General features: G+C 49.4%; 1 protein-coding gene across 1 annotated transcript in view; it reads right to left on the bottom strand.

The window, feature by feature from the left end:
* LOC142255337 (uncharacterized) overlaps nucleotides 1-10,117 on the bottom strand; it is a 35,774-nt gene that overhangs the window by 1,909 nt on the left and 23,748 nt on the right. The window lies entirely within an intron of this gene.

Raw genomic sequence — 10,117 nt, 5'->3', positions numbered from 1 at the left:
CGCTGTTGTACATACAGGATGGATTCTGGATCTTTGATATGTAAGTTTAGTCAATGCATTTCGGAGTAATTCTCCTATATCAGGATCATCACAATGTTGTGGTGCTCAGTACTCAATGATGAGCGGGCACTACCATGCTCGGGTGCTCGGTACACGTAACTAGTGATGAGCGGGCACTACCATGCTCGGGTGCTCGGTACACGTAACTAGTGATGAGCGGGCACTACCATGCTCGGGTGCTCGGTACACGTAACTAGTGATGAGCGAGCACTACCATGCTCAGGTGCTCAGTACTCATGACTAGTGATGAGCGAGCACTACCATGCTCGGGTGCTCAGTACTCGTGACTAGTGATGAGCGGGCACTACCATGCTCGGTTGCTCGGTACACGTAACTAGTGATGAGCGAGCACTACCATGCTCAGGTGCTCGGTACTTGTAACTAGTGATGAGCGGGCACTACCATGCTCAGGTGCTCAGTACTCGTGACTAGTGATGAGTGAGCACTACCATGCTCGGGTGCTCAGTACTCGTGACTAGTGATGAGCGGGCACTACCATGCTCGGGTGCTCAGTACACGTAACTAGTGATGAGCGGGCAATACCATGCTCGGGTGCTCAGTACTCGTGACTAGTGATGAGTGAGCACTACCATGCTCGGGTGCTCAGTACTCGTGACTAGTGATGAGTGAGCACTACCATGCTCGGTTGCTCGGTACTTGTAACTAGTGATGAGCGGGCACTACCATGCTCGGGTGCTCAGTACACGTAACTAGTGATGAGCGAGCACTACCATGCTCGGGTGCTCAGTAATCATAGCTAGTGATGAGCGGGCACTACCATGCTCGGGTGCTCGGTACTCGTAACTAGTGATGAGTGAGCACTACCATGCTCAGGTGCTCGGTACACGTAACTAGTGATGAGCGAGCACTACCATGCTCAGGTGCTCCGTACTCGTAACTAGTGATGAGCGAGCACTACCATGCTCAGGTGCTCGGTACTTGTAACTAGTGATGAGCGGGCACTACCATGCTCGGGTGCTCAGTACACGTAACTAGTGATGAGCGGGCACTACCATGCTCGGGTGCTCGGTACTCGTAACTAGTGATGAGTGAGCACTACCATGCTCAGGTGCTCGGTACACGTAACTAGTGATGAGTGAGCACTACCATGCTCAGGTGCTCCGTACTCGTAACTAGTGATGAGCGAGCACTACCATGCTCAGGTGTTCTGTACTCGTAACTAGTGATTAGCGGGCACTACCATGCTCGGGTGCTCAGTACTCGTAACTAGTGATGAGCGAGCACTACCATGCTCGGGTGCTCTGTACTCGTAACAAGTGATGAGCGGGCACTACCATGCTCAGGTGCTCGGTACTCGTAACAAGTGATGAGCGGGCACTACCATGCTCGGGTGCTCGGTACTCGTAACTAGTGATGAGCGAGCACTACCATGCTCAGGTGCTCAGTACACGTAACTAGTGATGAGCAGGCACTACCATGCTCAGGTGTTCTGTACTCGTAACTAGTGATTAGCGGGCACTACCATGCTCGGGTGCTCAGTACTCGTAACTAGTGATGAGCGGGCACTACCATGCTCGGGTGCTCGGTACTCGTAACTAGTGATGAGCGAGCACTACCATGCTCGGGTGCTCAGTACTCGTAACTAGTAATGAGTGAGCACTACCATGCTCGGGTGCTCAGTACTCGTAACTAGTGATGAGCGAGCACTACCATGCTCAGGTGCTCAGTACTCGTAACTAGTGATGAGCGAGCACTACCATGCTCAGGTGCTCAGTACTCGTAACAAGTGATGAGCGGGCACTACCATGCTAAGGTGCTCAGTACTCGTAACTAGTGATGAGCGGGCACTACCATGCTCGGGTGCTCGGTACTCGTAACTAGTGATGAGCGAGCACTACTATGCTCAGGTGCTCAGTACACGTAACTAGTGATGAGCAGGCACTACCATGCTCAGGTGTTCTGTACTCGTAACTAGTGATTAGCGGGCACTACCATGCTCGGGTGCTCAGTACTCGTAACTAGTGATGAGCGGGCACTACCATGCTCGGGTGCTCGGTACTCGTAACTAGTGATGAGCGAGCACTACCATGCTCGGGTGCTCTGTACTCGTAACTAGTAATGAGTGAGCACTACCATGCTTGGGTGCTCAGTACTCGTAAATAGTGATGAGCGGGCACTACCATGCTCAGGTGCTCAGTACTCGTAACTAGTGATGAGCGAGCACTACCATGCTCGGGTGCTCAGTACTCGTAACTAGTGATGAGCGAGCAACACCATGCTCAGGTGCTCAGTACTCGTAACAAGTGATGAGCGGGCACTACCATGCTCGGGTGCTCGGTACTCGTAACTAGTGATGAGCGAGCACTACCATGCTCAGGTGCTCAGTACACGTAACTAGTGATGAGCAGGCACTACCATGCTCAGGTGTTCTGTACTCGTAACTAGTGATTAGCGGGCACTACCATGCTCGGGTGCTCAGTACTCGTAACTAGTGATGAGCGGGCACTACCATGCTCGGGTGCACGGTACTCGTAACTAGTGATGAGCGAGCACTACCATGCTCGGGTGCTCAGTACTCGTAACTAGTAATGAGTGAGCACTACCATGCTCAGGTGCTCAGTACTCGTAACTAGTGATGAGCGAGCACTACCATGCTCAGGTGCTCAGTACTCGTAACAAGTGATGAGCGGGCACTACCATGCTAAGGTGCTCAGTACTCGTAACTAGTGATGAGCGGGCACTACCATGCTCGGGTGCTCGGTACTCGTAACTAGTGATGAGCGAGCAACACCATGCTCAGGTGCTCAGTACTCGTAACAAGTGATGAGCGGGCACTACCATGCTCGGGTGCTCGGTACTCGTAACTAGTGATGAGCGAGCACTACCATGCTCAGGTGCTCAGTACACGTAACTAGTGATGAGCAGGCACTACCATGCTCAGGTGTTCTGTACTCGTAACTAGTGATTAGCGGGCACTACCATGCTCGGGTGCTCAGTACTCGTAACTAGTGATGAGCGGGCACTACCATGCTCGGGTGCTCGGTACTCGTAACTAGTGATGAGCGAGCACTACCATGCTCGGGTGCTCAGTACTAGTAACTAGTGATGAGCGAGCATTACCATGCTGAATTTAGGCTAAATGTTTATCATATTTAGACAGTTTTTGCACTTTACCCTAAATGTGGATGTAGCCTTATCAGGAAAGAAATGGCTTCAAGTGAATCTGTTGCCATGTTTTTCCCAACTAATCTAAGAACAGCACAATGTAGAGACTGAAATCCTGATTCCAGTGATGTGTTACTTACTGGGCTGCTTACTGTAATTTTGATAAAACTACTGTTTAATCAGCAGGAGGTTATTACTAGATGACTAGTAAACCTCTTGCAGAGTAGTTCTCCATATTCATGACCTCTGTATAACCATTGGCAATTTTCTGCCTATGCACAGTGTACTTAGAATGTTGTCAATTCGTGATGTGGGTGGGGTTATACAGAGCTCAGCATTCTGCCTATGCACAGTGTGCTCAGAAAGTTTTCAATCGATTGTGTGGGTAGGGTTATACAGAGCTCAGCATTCTGCCTATGCACAGTGTACTTAGAAAGTTGTGAATCGGTTGTGTAGGCGGGGTTATATAGAGCTCAGTATTCTGCCTATGCACAGTGTGCTCAGAAAGTTGGCAATTTGTTGTGTGGGCAGAGTTTTAAAGAGCTCAGCATTCTACCTATGCACAATGTATTCAGAAAGTTGTCAAGAAGTGCTGTGGGTAGAGTTTTACAGAGCTCAGCTTTCTGCCTATGCACAGTGTACTCAAAGTGGTGAATCGGTTGTGTGTGCAGGGTTATACAGAGCTCAGCATTCTGCCTATGCACAGTGTAGTCAGGAAGTTGTGAATCGGTTGTGTGTGCGTGGTTATACAGAGCTCAGCATTCAGAGAACTGCTAGATCGGCTGCAAACGGTGATTTTATCAAATTTACAGCAAGCAGCACAGTAAGTGACACATCTCTGGAATCAGGGTCTCTTCCCCTACATCATACTACTCTCAGGTGGGGTAGCAAAAACCCGGTGTCAGATTCCCTTTAAATGTGTGCCAAATGTTAGTCAACCTCTTTATTGGCGGTCATCTGACACAACATTGTGACTTCTTCCATGTTGTGTTTCTCCTTATCTCTTGTTAGGGCAGTGCAGGTCCCTCTTGGAAGTATTTCTGACTGTTGCTATGGTTACAGTGACTGACGACCACCCCTGGTACACAATGTCATCAGATAACAAGTCCCTAGCAACCAGTCTGTCTCAGATGGCCCCAGGCTTTATTGGAGAATGAATCCTTGGTCCCCATTAGAGTTGAGCGCGGTTCGTGGTTCGTGGTTCTCCAGTTCGCGGCTCGAGTGATTTTGGGGCATGTTCTAGATCGAACTAGAACTCGAGCTTTTTGCAAAAGCTCGGTAGTTCTAGAAACGTTCGAGAACGGTTCTAGCAGCCAAAAAACAGCTAAATCATAGCTTGGTTTCTGCTGTAATAGTGTAAGTCACTCTGTGAATCAAACTATTATCACATTTCAGTGTATAGTGTGCGTGAACAGCGCCTTCAGATCACTGCTGTTTCTATAATGGCGATCGCCATTTTTTTTTTTTTTTTTTCTTGTCTTCCTTCCCTAAGCGCGCGCGTCTTGTGGGGCGGGCCAGCATGTCAGCCAATCCCAGACACACACACAGCTAAGTGGACTTTGAGCCAGAGAAGCAACGGCATGTGTGATAGGATCTGCATGTCACATGTCCCTGCATTATAAAACCGGACATTTTCTTCACGGACGCCATTATCTGCCTTCTGCGTCTTTGGTGTCAGACATCACTGTCGCAGCTCCGTCTTCCTGAGTCCTATCGCCGATACAGCTGTATGCGCTGCATACACAGCGTTAGACAGCTTAGGGAGAGCACTTTATAGCAGTCCTTTTAAGGGCTCCAACCGGCAGGGTCAGAGAGCCATAGGTGACAGGTCCTGCAAACAGCAACAGCGTCTGTGTAGCCCAGGTCAGGGATTTCCTACCTGCATTTCACCATTAGGAGGGAATAGAAAGGCAGTCTTCCATTCCTCTACCCAGAGCACCACAATCCTGCCACTGTACCCTCTTGTCCTCTGCACACTCCAACTGATAACTAAGCCATTATACTAGCAAACACTCAGTGTACCTAGTGGCATCCTATACGTGGCTATTGGACTTTGCTATAGTCCCACTAGTGCAAAGACATTTGCAGAGCGCGTCTGCCTGCATTGCACACTACAACTCATTCTAACCAAGCCATTATACTAGCAAACACTCAGTGTACCTAGTGGCATCCTATACGTGGCTATTGGACTTTGCTATAGTCCCACTAGTGCAAAGACATTTGCAGAGCGCGTCTGCCTGCATTGCACACTACAACTCATTCTAACCAAGCCATTATACTAGCAAACACTCAGTGTACCTAGTGGCATCCTATACGTGGCTATTGGACTTTGCTATAGTCCCACTAGTGCAAAGACATTTGCAGAGCGCGTCTGCCTGCGTTGCACACTACAACTCATTCTAACCAAGCCATTATACTAGCAAACACTCAGTGTACCTAGTGGCATCCTATACGTGGCTATTGGACTTTGCTATAGTCCCACTAGTGCAAAGACATTTGCAGAGCGCGTCTGCCTGCGTTGCACACTACAACTCATTCTAACCAAGCCATTATACTAGCAAACACTCAGTGTACCTAGTGGCATCCTATACGTGGCTATTGGACTTTGCTATAGTCCCACTAGTGCAAAGACATTTGCAGAGCGCGTCTGCCTGCGTTGCACACTACAACTCATTCTAACCAAGCCATTATACTAGCAAACACTCAGTGTACCTAGTGGCATCCTATACGTGGCTATTGGACTTTGCTATAGTCCCACTAGTGCAAAGACATTTGCAGAGCGCGTCTGCCTGCGTTGCACACTACAACTCATTCTAACCAAGCCATTATACTAGCAAACACTCAGTGTACCTAGTGGCATCCTATACGTGGCTATTGGACTTTGCTATAGTCCCACTAGTGCAAAGACATTTGCAGAGCGCGTCTGCCTGCGTTGCACACTACAACTCATTCTAACCAAGCCATTATACTAGCAAACACTCAGTGTACCTAGTGGCATCCTATACGTGGCTATTGGACTTTGCTATAGTCCCACTAGTGCAAAGACATTTGCAGCACGTCTGCCTGCGTTGCACACTCCAACTAATTATAACTAAGTTGCATTGTCAGGGATATTTATTCTTTATTATTCTGCTGTTAATAAAGCTAGACCACCACTGCAATCTTCACCACCTCTCAATTTTTACTACCACATTTTCAGTCCACAATCTTGTCGCAATCAACATGAGTGGCAAAATGACAGATGCTGGTGGAAAGGGGAAGAGGCGTGGTGGAAAAGGCAAAAAAGGTTTTGTCCGTGGGGAAGGTGGCAAAGCTCCATTATCATCTGCTGAAGATAGACCATCTACCAGCAAAAGTAAGATGTCTACTACTTACCGTGGACAATCCGATGTGCTCCCTTTTTTACGGACACGAACAACAGGAAGAAAGGTAGATGATGGGCAAAAAAGGAAAATGCTTGAATGGATCTCAAGTGGTCCAACAAGTGCCCTCTCAGCCACTTCAAGTACCGCATCCAAAAAACACCAGTCCTCTGAGTTGTCATCCCAATCACACTTGATTTCTCCCAGCTCTGAAGTCTCCATCAGCCCTGCACAGTATGGTGGAACTGAGATGGCTGAGTCTGCAGAGCTGTTCAGTCACACTATAGCCTGGGAATCAGAGGTCTGCTCCCAAGCTACAGTGAGTACAGAACAGGAAATGGTCTGCAGTGATGCCCAGAACCTTTGTGACTCAGATTCAGGCCGTGAGGACCAAGTTTCTGAGCATAATGTTGACCCTTTGTCACAAACTGTAACACCTGTGGTTATAGACAATGAGGAACATACTGATGAAGATGAGACGCAGATACCCGATTGGGATGACAACTTAAATATTCCGTCAGGGCAAGAAGAGGCTCGGTCTGAGGGGGAGGGGAGTGCAAACACAACAATTGATGATGACGTTCTAGATCCCACCTACTGTCAACCCCCAGTCAGGCACTCGAGGAGGTCAACAGAGGCGGTGGAGGAGGATGCAACCGACGACGAAGTTACCTTGCGCCTTCCTGGACAGAGTCGGAGCACTGGTAGCACGTCTACAACTGCATCCTCAGCCACCACTCTGCCTATGAGCATTATTCGGGGTGGATCAACAGGTCGCATGGCCTCTAAGCCTTGCCTAGCCTGGTCCTTTTTTCACATCGAAAAAGATCGCCCAACTCATGTGATATGTAACATTTGTCATGATTCTCTTAGTAGAGGTCAAAAGCTCAGCAGTTTGACAACTTCTTCCATGAATCGTCACATGAATAAATATCATAAGTCCCGGTGGGAAGCTCACCGTGCTGCAATGCGGCCTAGCGGAGCGAACCATCCACCGCCCGCCCCTTCCACTGCATCCGCGCGCTCTTCATCTTCTAGGACTGTGGGGACAGCTGCCACACCTGTTTTTCCACGCAAAACTTCCACCACTGTAACCGCAACAGGCAGTTTGCTTGTAAGGTCGTCAGTTGGTTTGGAAGGGGAAACAAGTGAGTGTGTACAGCTCTCTCAGACATCGATAGCACCAACGTTGGATGAAGGCAACATCATGTCTCCGCCTGCACTTTCCTCACAAACCTGCATTTTTCCAGGGACACCCTACTCAACACCGTCTACACACAGCAGCCAGATCTCTGTCCCTCAGATGTGGTCAAATAAAAGGCCACTTCCTCCGACCCATGACAAAGCTAAGAGGTTGACTCTATCCCTCTGTAAGCTGTTGGCTACCGAAATGCTGCCTTTCCGCCTAGTGGACACACAGGATTTTAGAGACCTTATGTCTGTCGCTGTGCCCCAGTACCAGATGCCTAGTCGCCACTACTTCTCTAAGAAAGGTGTGCCCGCGCTACACCAGCATGTCGCACACAACATCACCGCTTCCTTGAGAAACTCTGTGTGTGAACGGGTGCATTTCACCACCGATACTTGGACCAGTAAGCATGGACAGGGACGTTACATGTCGCTGACTGGGCACTGGGTAACTATGGTGATAGATGGTGAAGGGTCTGCTGCACAAGTCTTGCCGTCCCCACGACTTGTGTGTCAATCCTCTGTCTGTCCAAGTTCCGCCACTGCTTCTGCATCCTCCACCTCATCTGGGTCCTCCACCTCCGCCCCAAGCCTGCCTGGTCAGGCCACCAGCGTTCTCACTGCGCAGAAGGAATCACGCACCCCTCATTACTATGCTGGCAGCAGAGCGCAACGGCATCAGGCGGTCTTTAGCTTGACATGTCTTGGTAATAAGAGTCACACAGCTGAGGAGTTGTGGTCAGCTTTGCGGTCCGAGTTTAATAAATGGTTGTCTCCACTCAAACTGCAGCCTGGTAAGGCCGTGTGCGACAATGCTGCAAACCTGGGTGCGGCACTTCGCCTGGGCAAGGTGACACACGTACCTTGTATGGCTCACGTGTTGAACCTTGTCGTGCAGCAATTTTTAACACACTATCCCGGCCTAGATGGCCTTCTGAACAGGGCACGAAAACTGTCAGCTCACTTCCGCCGTTCAAGCGCCGCAGCAGAGCGACTTGCATCGCTCCAGAAGTCTTTCGGCCTGCCGGTTCATCGCCTGAAATGCGATGTGGCGACACGCTGGAATTCAACTCTCCACATGTTACAGCGACTGTGGCAGCACCGCAGAGCCCTGGTGCAATACGTCATGACGTATAGCCTGGGCCAACGAGATGCAGAGGTGGGGCAGATCACCCTGATGGAGTGGTCTCAGATCAAGGACCTATGCACCCTTCTGCACAGTTTCGACATGGCGACGAATATGTTTAGCTCTGACAATGCCATTATCAGCATGACGATTCCAGTCATTTACATGCTGGAGCACACGCTAAACACTATTCGGAGTCAGGGGGTGGGACAACATGAAGGGGAGGAACTACAGGAGGATTCATATGCGCAAGGGACAACAACATCACGAAGGTCCAGACGTTCATCATCACCAACGCAGCAGGCATGGGACCATGGGGGACAGGGATCGACAAGGGCGCATAGTAGCAGGCGAAATGTTGAGCAAGGTGCAGGAGAACATGAAGAAATGGAGGACGAACTGTCCATGGACATGGAAGACTCAGCGGATGAGGGAGACCTTGGTCAAATTTCAGTTGAAAGAGGTTGGGGTCAGATGTCAGAGGAAGAAAGAACGGGTAGCACCTCTATGCCACAAACACAGCATGGACTTGGTCCGCATGGCTGCGCAAGACACATGAGTGCCTTTTTGTTGCACTACCTCCAACATGACAGTCGTATTGTCAAAATTAGAAGTGATGATGACTACTGGATTGCCACACTATTAGATCCCCGGTACAAGTCCAAATTTTGTGACATAATTCCAGCCATAGAAAGGGACGCACGTATGCAGGAGTATCAGCAGAAGCTGTTACTAGATCTTAGCTCGGCTTTTCCACCAAACAACCGTGCAGGTGCAGGGAGTGAATCTCCCAGTTGTAACTTGACAAACATGGGACGGTCTCGTCATCTTCAACAGTCTACCCGTACCAGTAGGACCTTTTCTGGTGCCGGTAACAGCAATTTTATGGAATCTTTTCATAATTTTTTTAGACCCTCTTTTGCAAGGCCACCAGAGACAACAAGTCTGACACATAGTCAACGGCTGGAGAGGATGATACAGGAGTATCTCCAAATGAACATCGATACCATGACTGTGCAACTGGAGCCTTGCTCCTTTTGGGCTTCAAACCTACAAAAATGGCCAGAGCTCGCAACTTACGCCTTGGAGATTTTGTCGTGTCCAGCTGCCAGCGTTGTCTCTGAACGTGTATTCAGTGCTGCTGGGTGTGTGCTGACAGATAAGCGCACGCGTCTGTCCAGTGACAATGTGGACAGACTGACGTTCATCAAAATGAACAAGTCATGGATCCAGAAGGAATTTACTACCCCTGTGT

This window comes from Anomaloglossus baeobatrachus, chromosome 10 (genome assembly GCF_048569485.1).
Source record: "Anomaloglossus baeobatrachus isolate aAnoBae1 chromosome 10, aAnoBae1.hap1, whole genome shotgun sequence".
Classification (NCBI taxonomy): Eukaryota; Metazoa; Chordata; class Amphibia; order Anura; family Aromobatidae; genus Anomaloglossus; species Anomaloglossus baeobatrachus.
The sequence above is the reverse complement of the archived record's forward strand: the minus strand, read 5'-3'. Positions and strand labels throughout refer to the sequence as shown.